The following is a 12,483-nucleotide window of genomic DNA, read 5'->3' as shown; positions in this document are numbered from 1 at the left end:
CTGCTTGTACACAGACCTCCTAAATAATGGCAGGGTGATCATTCTCGACGTAAAAAAACATGCATCTCCATTTCCTGTGGAGCTGCTACTCAGATCAAATCTTCAAAGCACTGCAAAGTGCACTCATTTTAATGTTGTTAGGGGCCTGCAGTCAGGCTTCAGTGGGGGAGTTGGAATGTGCCTGTCACCATAGTCCCAGGCGACCACAGGCTGCTATTGAGGGGGAGAGCTGACTGGTGGTGATTTTAACCTGAGGATCACCACACCTCGGGCAAGGTGCAAGTTTGAGAAGGCAGGACTTCATGAATAACCTCAGCTGGTATGAGAATTTAACCTGCGCTGTTGGCATCGCTCTGCGTCACAAACTAGCTGTCCAGCCACCTTAACTAACCGACCCTATTAGATGGAAATAACAGGCAGTATTGGTGATGGGTTAAACTACGGTAGGACAGCTCAGCATTAAACAGGATGTTAAGGTTACGAACGGTCAGTTGCCGATACTGGTTAGGGCGGGGGGGGGGAGAAATGAAGGTATATTGTGTGTGACAATAGGGTCCAGCATCTTCTGCCTGCACAGTTTGCTGAAAGCCAAACATTACCTCCCATCAAAGATTTACACATTTGAGCTCTTAGCAATAATTAAGTTTATTGTTTTAAACACAGTTTTTGCACTGAATTACTACGGTTCACAAAGGGTTAATGCATATAATGCACTTACGCTCAACACAGATCTAAAATCTCAAAGCATCAGCAAAATTAACCTTAAACATCAATGAATGGCCATAAATACCAAGCATAATTTCTCCTTACCCCCTCCTTCAAAAGAGAGGAAAGCATCCAAAAGATAAATTTGTCTCAAGTCTTTCTAGTTCAGTAAGAAAGTTGACTCCTTTGTTATGTAAGCAGTTGTTCATGGATGGGGGAGGGGCACCCATCTGAAAGGAAAACGGTTATGTTTTTGGGAAATAATTAGATATTGCGGTGCAGTATGCGTTTGCAGTACCAGGCAGTAAGAAACAGCAGTGCAATACCACACACAGGACTCACATTTAAAAGAAAGACTGCATTCAGGCAATCTTTGGCCAGCTAAATAGCTTTCAGCCATGATAGCATTAAGGCACGTCACAGCCCTGGTTACATTGCACACCACAGCTTCGGCAGTCCTGTCTGGCAGCCCTCATGAAGATATATGTTGAACCAGAATTATTTGCTTGCAGAAGCATGGCAAAGAACCTCATGAAACAGTCACAACCTGATGAAAATACTACAAAACACCGTCAGCTGCTTCATTTTCACTTTCAGTTAAACATGAGTACATTTAGAGGCAGAATAAAGAAACGGTAGGTGAACTGCTCTGCCAGAACTTCATCATGTCTACTGATACCAGGCCTTTATATTTTTAAACATGCCCAATAGGTAAAGATTTGCACTTACAAGGTTCACCAGTGGACAAAAATTGCTGAATAGCATAATATCGCTTGCTTTCATCTGTTTAAAAAGTAACTAGCTGACAGTACAATGCAGCACCCACGGCAGCTCCTTTGAATACTTATTAAGGTGAAACAGATTTTAATAAAGTCCAACCCTCAGGCTAAAGTGAGAATCGCGCCGCACCCGAGTCACCATTGTTTAAAGGTGACATGCGGCAGTCGGTTTTGTGCAGGTCAGTGGTTTCCCATGTTGAATTCTGCAGCTCAAGGTGCAGGGGGGTAGTACTGCTGCCTCACAGCGCCAGGGACCTGGTTCAGTTCCTGGCTTGGGTCACTGTCTGTGTGGAGTTTGCACATTCTCCCAGTGTCTGCATGGGTTTCCTCCGGGTGCTCTAGTATCCTCTCACAGTCTGAAAGATGTGCTGGTTAGATGCATTGACCCAAACAGGCGCCGGAATGTGGCGACTAGGGGAATTTCACAGTAACTTCATTGTAATGTTTATGTAAGCCTTACTTGTGACTAATAAATAAACTTTAACTTTACTCTCCTTTGTATCTAACGTGTGCCAACCATGCAGCACACCAGCACATGTAGCTAGTTTCATCCAGTGCCAAATAACAATGACGTACACATGAATAAAGTGAAACGAATGTCATGCAAAACTTAATTTTGATAAACACCAATGCGATATTTGTGTTGTCAAGTTTTATGTTAATGGAAATGTAGTTGGGAAGGAATGTGGCAACAGTGATGCAGAATCCCCCCTCAAAAACAGCTTTCTTGATATTTAAAAATAAAATCATTTTTCAGCTATTTTAAAGAAAGCGTTCTTACTGAAGGAAAATTTTAACTAAAATTGGTGCAAAACAAAGGCAAGAGTACCTAACCTAAATTGGAGTGACGTATCTATAGATAAAGTGTAATTTTATCCCTTAGTATTTTAGCAGGATATAATCGTGCTGGAGTACATATTTGAAGAAGATTGCATCCAGATCATTAATGCCTAGTACCTGCCATAGGCTACTGCGTGGAACACACTAATTATTAACTCCACAAATCACTCTTCTCCCATCCACAGGATGTAAAGCTTTGGTTGAGAGGCCTGTATGAAGCTAAAGCCTGTAAACCATGTTAATATGGGATGACAAAGCCCTATTTAATATTAATACCACTGTATTGAAAATTGAACAAAGTATTTTTTGAACCGGAGACAATTTACCTTTGTAAAGTACCCAGGACCACTCTGCTCATGAACTTATTACAATTTTGGTCCAAGCATGGACAAAAGAGCTGAACTCAAGGGGCTAGGTGAGAGTGACTGCCCTTGACAACATGGCAGAATTTGACCAAGTGTGGCATCAAGGAACTTTAGCAAAACTGGAGTCAATGGGGATCAGGGGGAAACTCTCCCCTGGTTGGAGTCATACCTAGCACAAATTAAGATGGTTGTTGTTGGAGGTCAATCACCTCAGTTCTGGGACATTGCTGCAGGAGTTCTTCAGGGTAGTATCCTAGGCCCAACCATCTTCAGCTGCTTCATCAATTGTGTTCCTTCCATCATAAGGTCAGAAGTGGGGATGTTCAGTGAAGGCTGCACAAATGTTCAGCACCAATCTTGAGTCCTCAGATATTGCAGCAGTCCATGCCCATATGCAGCAAGACCTGGATATCATTCAGGCCTGAGCTGAGAAGTAGCAGGTTACGTGTTGGGCACCACACAAGTGCCAGGCGTTAACCATCTCCAAAAAGAGAGAATCTCACTATCTCCTCTTGACATTCAATGGCATCACCATGACTGAATTCCCCACTATCAATATCTTAGGTGTTACCATTGACCAAACTGAACTGGACAAGCCACATAAATATAGTGGTAACAAGAGCAACTCAGAGGCTGGGAAAAGCGCAGAGTATAACTCACCTCCTGACTGCCCAAAGCCTGTCCACTATTTACAAGCACAAGTCAGGAATGGAATGGAATATTCTCCACTTGCCTGGATGAGTGCAGCTCCAATGACATTCAGGAAGCTCAAAACCTTTCAGCACAAAGCAACCAGTTTGATTGGCACCCCATCCACCACCTTCAACATTCACTCCCTCCACCAATGTTAGCAGTGTACAAAGATGCACTACATTAACTCAACAAGGCTTCTTCGACAGCACCTTCCAAACCTCTCACCACTACCATCAAGAAGGATAAGAGCAGCAGAAACATGGGAACACCACCACCTGAAAGTTCCTTTTCAAACCACACACCATCCTGATTTGGAAAGATATCACCGTTCCTTCATTGTCACTGGGACAGAGGGTCATGCCCAGGAACTGCAGTGCCAGGTTACAGTGCCAGGGAGGGTTCTGCATGTGGTGTTCTATGGGGTAGGAGATTGTTGTGGGTGGGAGAGATGTTGAGCAAGGGGAGGCAGTTTGTATTTTTAATTTCTTGTACCGGGGTGTCTTTTCTTTAATAAGGCAGGGCGGGGCCCACATGACATGGTGGACCCGTCCCCTTCATTCTTTCCGGCTATGAGCCAAATGTTATGACGGGAAAAGCTGCCTTTGGGGCTGGTGGCTTCCTCGCTTTTTCCCCAGCCCATTCAGTCACTCTGCCTATTTTTGGCAATTTGAAAAAAATGCAAGGCAGCAAAACCTCTGTGCAATCCAAACCACTTACTTGTAACAATCACCTTACCCTGGAACATGGAAGACTCACATATTAGATAGGCCAACAAAACCTGACTCAGTTTAACTGAATTAGATCTGAGCAAGGGTAGAATAGGGGGGGGGGGGAAGTAGAATGGAACAGGCTTGCACCCCACTATTGGAACTATCAGGCCGGAACTTCTCGACTGACACATGTTTGCTCGCCAGGTAAGGAAAGGATTTGGGCCAATGATGCCTTCCATGGGTAACAGCCTTTGCTGACAGGTAGCAGTCAGGTTCACATATGAAGAATGGGCACTTACTGGCTTGGTATACACATGAAGAATGTCGTGATCCCGCAGGGCGAACAGCATCTGTAGAATTGTAATCAAGCAAGACTCAGTGCCTTTGGGGAGAGCTGGGAAAACAGACAAAAAAAAACAAATGTAAGCCCACTTAACACAAATTTCCTGCAGCTATCCAGAAAATGGGGTTTAAAGACTGCTGGACTGGACTCTAGCTCTGTGCAAGAAGCACATATAAACACACACGTCAATTCCCCTCCACTGCATACTTTCCAAAAATAAACCATTCTTATGCAACATCCTCAGAGAGAGTGGTTGAGCAACCCAAGGGCGAAAGTTGAGCAGCAGCAAGTACTCTTTGAGCATGTATTATTGAAGGAAGAATCTAAAGCAAACAATTTTCCTTTAAAAGTGGGCACATGCTAGCTGTAATTTTCTTCCTTTACTTTCCACTAAGGCCCACACAGGTCAAAAACAAGCACTTCCGCATTAGCTGCTTCATTTACTCAGGACACAGATAGCATATGTTGCATCAAAACAAAACTAAAACCTATATTTTCAATTGGAAATGTTTCATTGTCAGGTGCAGTAAAGATGTTAAGGAATGATAAACAGACTTGCATTTATATAGCACCTTTTACGACCATCAGACATCCCAAAGCACTTTACAGCCGATTAAGTTTTTTTATAGAAACATAGAAAACTACAGCACAAAACAGGCCCTTCGGCCCCACAAGTTGTGCCGAACATATCCCTACCTTTTAGGCCTACCTATAACCCTCCATCCTATTAAGTCCCATGTACTCATCCAGGAGTCTCTTAAAAGACCCGATTGAGTTTGCCTCCACCACCACTGACGGCAGCTGATTCCACTCACCCACCACCCTCTGTGTGAAAAACTTCCCCCTAACATTTCCCCTGTACCTACACCCCAGCACCTTAAACCTGTGTCCTCTTGTAGCAGCCATTTCCACCCTGGGAAAAAACCTCTGAGAGTCCACCCGATCTATGCCTCTCAACATCTTATATAACTCTATTAGGTCTCCTCTCATCCTACGTCTCTCCAAGGAGAAAAGACCGAGCTCCCTCAGCCTATCCTCATAAGGCATGCCACTCAATCCAGGCAACATCCTTGTAAATCTCCTCTGCACCCTTTCAATCTTTTCCACATCCTTCCTGTAATGAGGCGACCAGAACTGAGCACAGTACTCCAAGTGGGGTCTGACCAGGCATCATTATCCCCGGACTCCTAAACTCAATCCCTCGATTGATAAAGGCCAGCACACCATACGCCTTCTTAACCACCTCCTCCACCTGCGGGGCCAATTTTAGAGTCCTATGGACCCGGACCCCAAGGTCCTTCTGATCCTCTACCGTACTAAGAGTCTTTCCCTTTATAATGTACTCCTTCATCCCATTCGACCTGCCAAAATGGACCACTCCGCATTTATCTGGGTTGAAGTCCATCTGCCACTTCTCCGCCCAGTCTTGCATCCTGGGGTGGCACAGTAGCACAGTGGCTAGCACTGCTGCTTCACAGCTCCAGGGACCTGGGTTCAATTCCCGGCTTGGGTCACTGTCTGTGTGGAGTTTGCACATTCTCCTCGTGTCTGCGTGGGTTTCCTCCGGGTGCTCCGGTTTCCTCCCACAGTCCAAAGATGTGCGGGTTAGGCTGATTGACCATGCTAAAATTGCCCTTAGTGTCCTGGGATGCGTAGGTTAGAGGGATTAGTGGGTAAATATGTAGGGATATGGGGGTAGGGCCTGGGTGGGATTGTGGTCGGTGCAGACTCGATGGGCCGAATGGCCTCTTTCTGTGCTGTAGGGTTTCTAAGATTCTAAGATTCTATCTATGTCCCTCTGTAACTTCTGACATCCCTCCAGACTATCCACAACCCCACCAACCTTCGTGTTGTCGGCAAACTTACCAACCCATCCCTCCACTTCCTCATCCAGGTCATTTATGAAAATGACAAACAACAAGGGTCCCAGAACAGACCCCTGGGGCACACCACTGGTGACCGACCTCCAATTAGAAAAAGACCCATCTATACACGCTCTCTGCCTCCTTTGGGCAAGCCAGTTCTGGACCCACAGGGCAGCAGCCCCTTGGATCCCATGCCCTCTCACTTTTTCAAGAAGCCTTGCATGGGGGACCTTATCGAACGCATGTTGTTGATGTTTAGTCAGTATTGTAATGTAGTAATCATGGCAGCCAATTTGCAGATCGCAAACTCACACAAACTGCAACTGATAACGAGATAATAGGGGTGACCTTCCAACCTCGTGGATGGCACAGATCGCGCGGATCCCAGAAAATAGCATGCGAGCCTAAAAATGGGTTCTATGCCCATTGCCAAACAGTTTGCAATTGTCCCAGCCCCTTTCTACTGGCATCAACCGGATTGCACCCAGAAAGGGCGTGAGGCTGATTAGTATGAGATTGACTGGATTTCAATCTCATTTGCAAGTTCGGCATGCGATCGTTCCCCCTCCCAGAATGTTCCTCTCTGCTGGGACGTCACTGGGACGAGACTCACTACTGGTCTCCACTACTGGCCATTGAAGCCCCCGGGTTGTCGGGGGCATGGCCAGGTAGTGCCCATCATCACTGCTCATCTGGCACTACCCACCTGGCACACTGGCCTACCCACTTGGCACACTGGCAGTATCCATTGGGCAGTACCAAGCGGGTGGGGCCTAAGTGGGGGCTATTCATGAGGGGTTGTGCAGGAGGGGTCATGCAAGAAGGACACACAATGCGGGGACATGATGAGGATTAGGTAAGGGTACCCTCGGGAGGGCTCCGATGCCAACGACCCTTGTCAGGGTCAACATGGCACCGATGGGGTGCAGGTGTGGGGGGGGATGTCAGTGGGTGGAGGAAGGGGGTCTCCCAGCGTACTGTAAGATTGGGACACTCGAGCGCACTGCAGTCAGGCTCACTGACGTGTTAAGGCACCACCCCCACAGTGCCAGCGCACAACTCATCATTCTCCCAAAAAGTGACTGAGTGTGGGATAATTGGGGACAGGGGGTTGGGAATCGATGCAGGAAGTCAGAGGGAAGTAAAGTGGAGACAGAAACAAAAGGCAGTAAGGGGAAAAGTGGAAGGCAGAGAAACCAAAGACAAAAATCAAAAGGGCCACAGTTCAGAGTACAGAGACTGTGAAGAACTCAGTGAATGGCTCCAGTAAGGCTAAGAGAAATAAAACACAGGGAGAGTATACAAAACATGACAGGACAGATGGTCTGAGGTGTGTTTGTTTTAACGCTAGGAGTATGACAGGTAAGACGGATGAACTTAAACCTTGGATTACTGTATGGAACTATGATGTTGTAGCAATTACGGAGACTTGGATGAAAGAAAGCCAGGACTGGCAGCTTAGCATTCCAGGATTTAGATGCTTCAGGCAAGATAAGAGATTGTGACAAAAGAGGTGGGGGTGTTGCTTTACTGATGAGGGAGAATGTCACAGCTATACAGTGGGAGGACACCTTGGTAGGATCATGCAGTGAGGCCATATGAGTAGAATTCAGGAACAGAAGCGGTGAAATCATACCCAACAGTCAGTATGAAGTGGAGGAATTAATATGTCAGCGGATTAAGGGAAGATGTAAAAACAACAGTTTGTTGTGATGGGCAATTTTAACTTCCCCAACATAGACTGGGATTCCTTAGTGCCAGGGGCTTAGATGGGGCAGTTTGTTCAGTGTATCCAAGAATGCTTCTGGAGGCAATATGTAGATAGTCCAACTTGGGAAGGGGCTGACTTAGACCTGGGGTTCTGGGAAAACAACTCGGACAGGTGATTGCTGTCTCAGTGGGGGACCATTTCGGGAACAGTGATCACAATTCTATAAGTTTCAAAATACTTGTTGAAAAGGATAGAAGTAGTCCCAGAGTGAAGGTACTAAGCTGGAGTAAGGCTAAGTACGACAGTATTAGACAGGAGCGAGGGAATGTAGATTGGGGGCGGCTGTTTGAGGGTAAATCCACATCCGATATGTGAGATTCTTTTAACAGTCAATTGTTAGCAATTCAAGTATATCCCTGTAAAAGTGAAGGATAAAGATGGCAAGATTCGGGAAACCTAGGTGACAAGAGAGATTGCGTGCCTAGTGAAAAAGAAGAAGGAGGCATACATGAATTTCAGGAAATTGAAAACGGATAAGGCTCTTGAGGAATACAAAGATAGAAAGAAAGAACTTAAACAGAAACTTAGGAGGGTAAAAAGGGGCCACGAAATATCCTTGGCAGGCAGGATTAAGGAGAATCCCAAGGCTTCTAATGCGTATATAAGGGGAAGAGGAAGAGGACTGAAACTTCCTGACTCAGAAAAGAGGGCTTCCAATTGATCTACAGCAGACACAAGGGATGGAGATCATCAAGTCTCTCCCTCACGACTCCAGAATTTCCTGGTCACACCAAACTCTCTCTCACTGGGCCTGTACCCCAGATCATTTGCTAACCCACTGGGCACCCCAGGGCATTGCACTCAGACTTGTGAATTAAGGATTTTTAAAAGCATCAAGTTTATTTATTAGTGTCACAAGTAGGCTTACATTGACACTGCAATGAAGTTACTGTGAAAATCCCCGAGTCGCCACACTCCAGTAGTTGTTCAGATTCACTGAGGGAGGATTTAGCATGGCCAATGCACCGACTGGGGAAGGAAACTGGAGCACCCGGAGGAAACCCACGTGGACACGGGGAGAACGTGCAGACTCCGCATAGAAAGTAATCCAATCGAATCTCACCCAGGTCCCTGGCGCTGTGAGGCAGCAGTGTTAACCACTGTGCCACCGTGCCACCAGGAATCCTAGGAGCCCTACTGAAAGTGAGCAAGCAGGTCTAATTTTAATTATTTTTCTTCAACCCATGTCAACCCGCAACTCCCCACCTATCCCCGGATCGTAAAATCTTGAGGCCAACTGGCTGTTACTTTTCCAGCATAAATCCTAAAGGACCCAAATCCGGATCCAGTCCTCTCCAGTCTGCAGCTACCCTCTTGGTCTCATTTAATTCCATTAGAAGCAATGAAGAGAAGCTTCACTGGGCTGATTTCTGGAATGAGGGGTTTATCCTCTGGGGAAGGTTGGACAGGCTGGCCTGTATCCAATGGAATTCAGAAGAATGAGAAGTGATCTTATTGAAACAACAATGAATGATCTGAGGGCACTTAACAGGTGGATGCCGAAAGGATGTTTTCCTTTGTAGGAGAGACTAGAACTTGGGGCACAGTTTAAAAATAAGGCGTCTCCAGTTAAGATGGAGATGATGAGAAGTTTTTTTTTCTCTCAGATGGTCCTGAGTCTGTGGAACTCTCTTCCAGTACGAGTAATGGAGACAGGGTCATTGACAATTTTTAAGGCTGAATTGGATAGCTTCTTGATTGACAAGAGAGTCAAAGGGTCCAGGGGATAAGAAGGAAAGTGGAGTTGAGGCCACAATCAGATCAGCCATGATCTTATTGAATGGCGTTGCAGGTTCAAGAAGCTGAGTAGCCTCCTGCTCTTAATTCTTATCCTTCTCTAACCTGAATCCCATGTAAGATCCTGCCAGAATATACAGGAACAGGCAAATGGTATGAGGAAGGAAATATGAGCACTAAGTCCTTACAGATGCTTATCATAGGATGCTGCATCTGTTGGGTGTTCAAAGAGGTACATTTCATGATGCTCTGACAAAGGGTCAGCCACGCTCGAAACATTGGCTCTATTCTCCCTCCACAGAGGCTGTCAGACCCACTGAGTTTTTCCAGCATTTTCTGTTTTTGTTTCAGATTCCAGCATCCACAGTATTTTGCCTTTACTTTTTTGATGTTGTGCCTGACTGCAGCACCAATAATACTACTTTCATTTACTCTGCTGGTTTGCAATGTAAATTGAGAACAAGCATCATAATTTATTTACACAATGTCTACTGATGAGGCTTGTCCATCCATAGGATTTCACTGGATCAAAACTACTGTCCTGACTTGAGGCAAAGAATCCTGTCATGTTAAGACATAGACAAATCGATGACTTGTCATTCTTTATTACCGCCATTACATAATATTCCATTCAATCATATTTTTCTTAAGATTGAATGTTTCCAAAAATAATCAAAAATAAACCTAATGATGATCACATGTCTAGTGGGACAAGAGGCACATGGAGATCACTCATAATCCTTTATCATTGAACATCATGGTTTTTCAAATCGTGCAGTAAAGAAAAATAAAGGACTGAGGAAAAAACTTCTGTCTGAGTCTCGAGGAAACATAACATTACACAATATCCATCATTCCACCTTATCAAATCTTTCTCTAGATATTTATTCAGAGTGGAATAGCACTGCTGCCTCACAGTGCCAGGGACCTGGGTTTGATTCCCAGCTTGGGTGACTGTCTGTATGGAGTCTGCACGTTCTCCCTGTGTCTGTGTGGGTTTCCTCCCACAGTGCAAAGATGTGCAGGTTAGGTGAATTGGCCATGCTAAATTCTCCCTCAGTGTACCCAACAAACGCCGGAGTGTGGCGGCTAGGGGATTTTTACAGTAACTTCATTGCAGTGTTAATTAAGCCTACTTGTGACTAATAAATAAAATTTACTTTACCTTTTTATTCAACTCTTCTCTGTTGAATTTTCTCTGTTCTTACTGCGAGATGGATTTAGAAACCAACTCTTGCAACATAAAAAAAAACACTCATGCACAATTACTCAATGCATCACGTTCGAAATATTCCAGTTCTGACTGGGGAATCTTCTGACACTGCTGAAGGCTTAGATGACCAGCAATATGCCAACCGCGTTTACAGTTGTTGCCTGTGTCAATATGCCTCCATGCCGGGAGGAACAAACTACCTCAAAGGCTTGTGTTCTCTGACTCCAGGGACATGTATGCCATCTTACTGTAGTATGAAATGAGGGACATTCTGAATGAAGACACATGAGGATCTTGCAACACTGATGCCCAATTACAAAATTACTAGGGCTTTTTTCGTTATTTCTTGCAAGATATGGGTGATGCAGATTTTAATCTGTTTGATCCCTAACTCCCATTTCTGAAGGTATGCTGTTTCAAACAAAAAGAAATCTGATTGTTCTAAAGTTTATATTTGTGTCAGAAGTAGGCTTATATTAACACTGCAATGAAGTTACTGTGAAAATCCCTCTAGTCGCCACACTCCGGTGCCTGTCCGGGTACACTGGGGGAGAATATAGCATGACCAATGCACATAACCAGCATGTCTATTGGACTATGGGAGGAAACCGGAGCAGCCGGAGGAAACCCACGCAGACACGGGGGGAACATGCAGACTACGCACAGACAGTGGCTGTTTTCTGGCTGTTGAATACCTGAAAAAGGATCAAATAATAGGTGCAAGATGTTTTTGTTCCCCGTTTCCGAGGAAGGCTAATGAATTACTTCAAAGTAGCTCATTAGTATCTTAACTACCTACTATCTCAAATGTTTTTGCAAACCAGTCTGTGCTTTTAAAAATAATCTCCAAATGTAACCGTGCGCCACCCTTATCAAACATTTTCGTTCTCACACTGTCCATAAATTTTAATGTGGAGATGCCGGTGTTGGACTGCGGTGGACAAGATAAGAGATCACATGACATCAGGTTATAGTCCAACAGGTTCATTTGAAATCACTGCTGCTTCATAGTGCCAGGGACCCGGGTTCGATTCCCGGCTTGGGTCACTGTCTGTGTGGAGTTTGCACATTCTCCCTGTGTCTGCGTGAATTTCCTCCGGGTGCTCTGGTTTCCTCCCACATTCTGAAAGATGTGCTGGTTAGGTGCATTGACCCGAACAGTCTCCAGACTGTGGCGACCTGGGGAATTTCACAATTCTGTGTCTTTTGTTATTGCAATGGAGAGGGATAGGGCCGGACGGCAGGGCAAGGCTTACAATTGGGGGAGAGGTAATTATGATGCGATTAGGCAAGAATTAGGGGGCATAAGATGGGAACAGAAACTGTCAGGGAAAGGCACTGATGAAAAGTGGAACTTTTTCAAGGAACAAATACTGGGTGTCCTTGATAGGTATGTCCCTGTCAGGCAGGGAGGAAATGGCCGAGTGAGGGAACCGTGGTTCACAAAAGAGGTGGAATGTCT

General features: G+C 45.2%; 1 protein-coding gene across 5 annotated transcripts in view; it reads right to left on the bottom strand.

Moving 5' to 3' along the window:
• znf532 (zinc finger protein 532) overlaps positions 1 to 12,483 on the bottom strand; it is a 235,567-nt gene that overhangs the window by 140,836 nt on the left and 82,248 nt on the right. For all 5 annotated transcript variants that reach the window (XM_078220043.1, XM_078220022.1, XM_078220032.1 and 2 more), the window contains one exon: positions 4,392 to 4,486. The gene's annotated coding sequence lies outside the window, so the exon portion shown is untranslated. The remainder of the gene's footprint in view (positions 1 to 4,391; positions 4,487 to 12,483) is intronic.

Source organism: Mustelus asterias, chromosome 1 (assembly GCF_964213995.1).
Source record: "Mustelus asterias chromosome 1, sMusAst1.hap1.1, whole genome shotgun sequence".
In the NCBI taxonomy this organism is placed as follows: Eukaryota; Metazoa; Chordata; class Chondrichthyes; order Carcharhiniformes; family Triakidae; genus Mustelus; species Mustelus asterias.
Note: the sequence above shows the minus strand (reverse complement) of the source record. Positions and strands in the feature narration are given on the sequence as shown.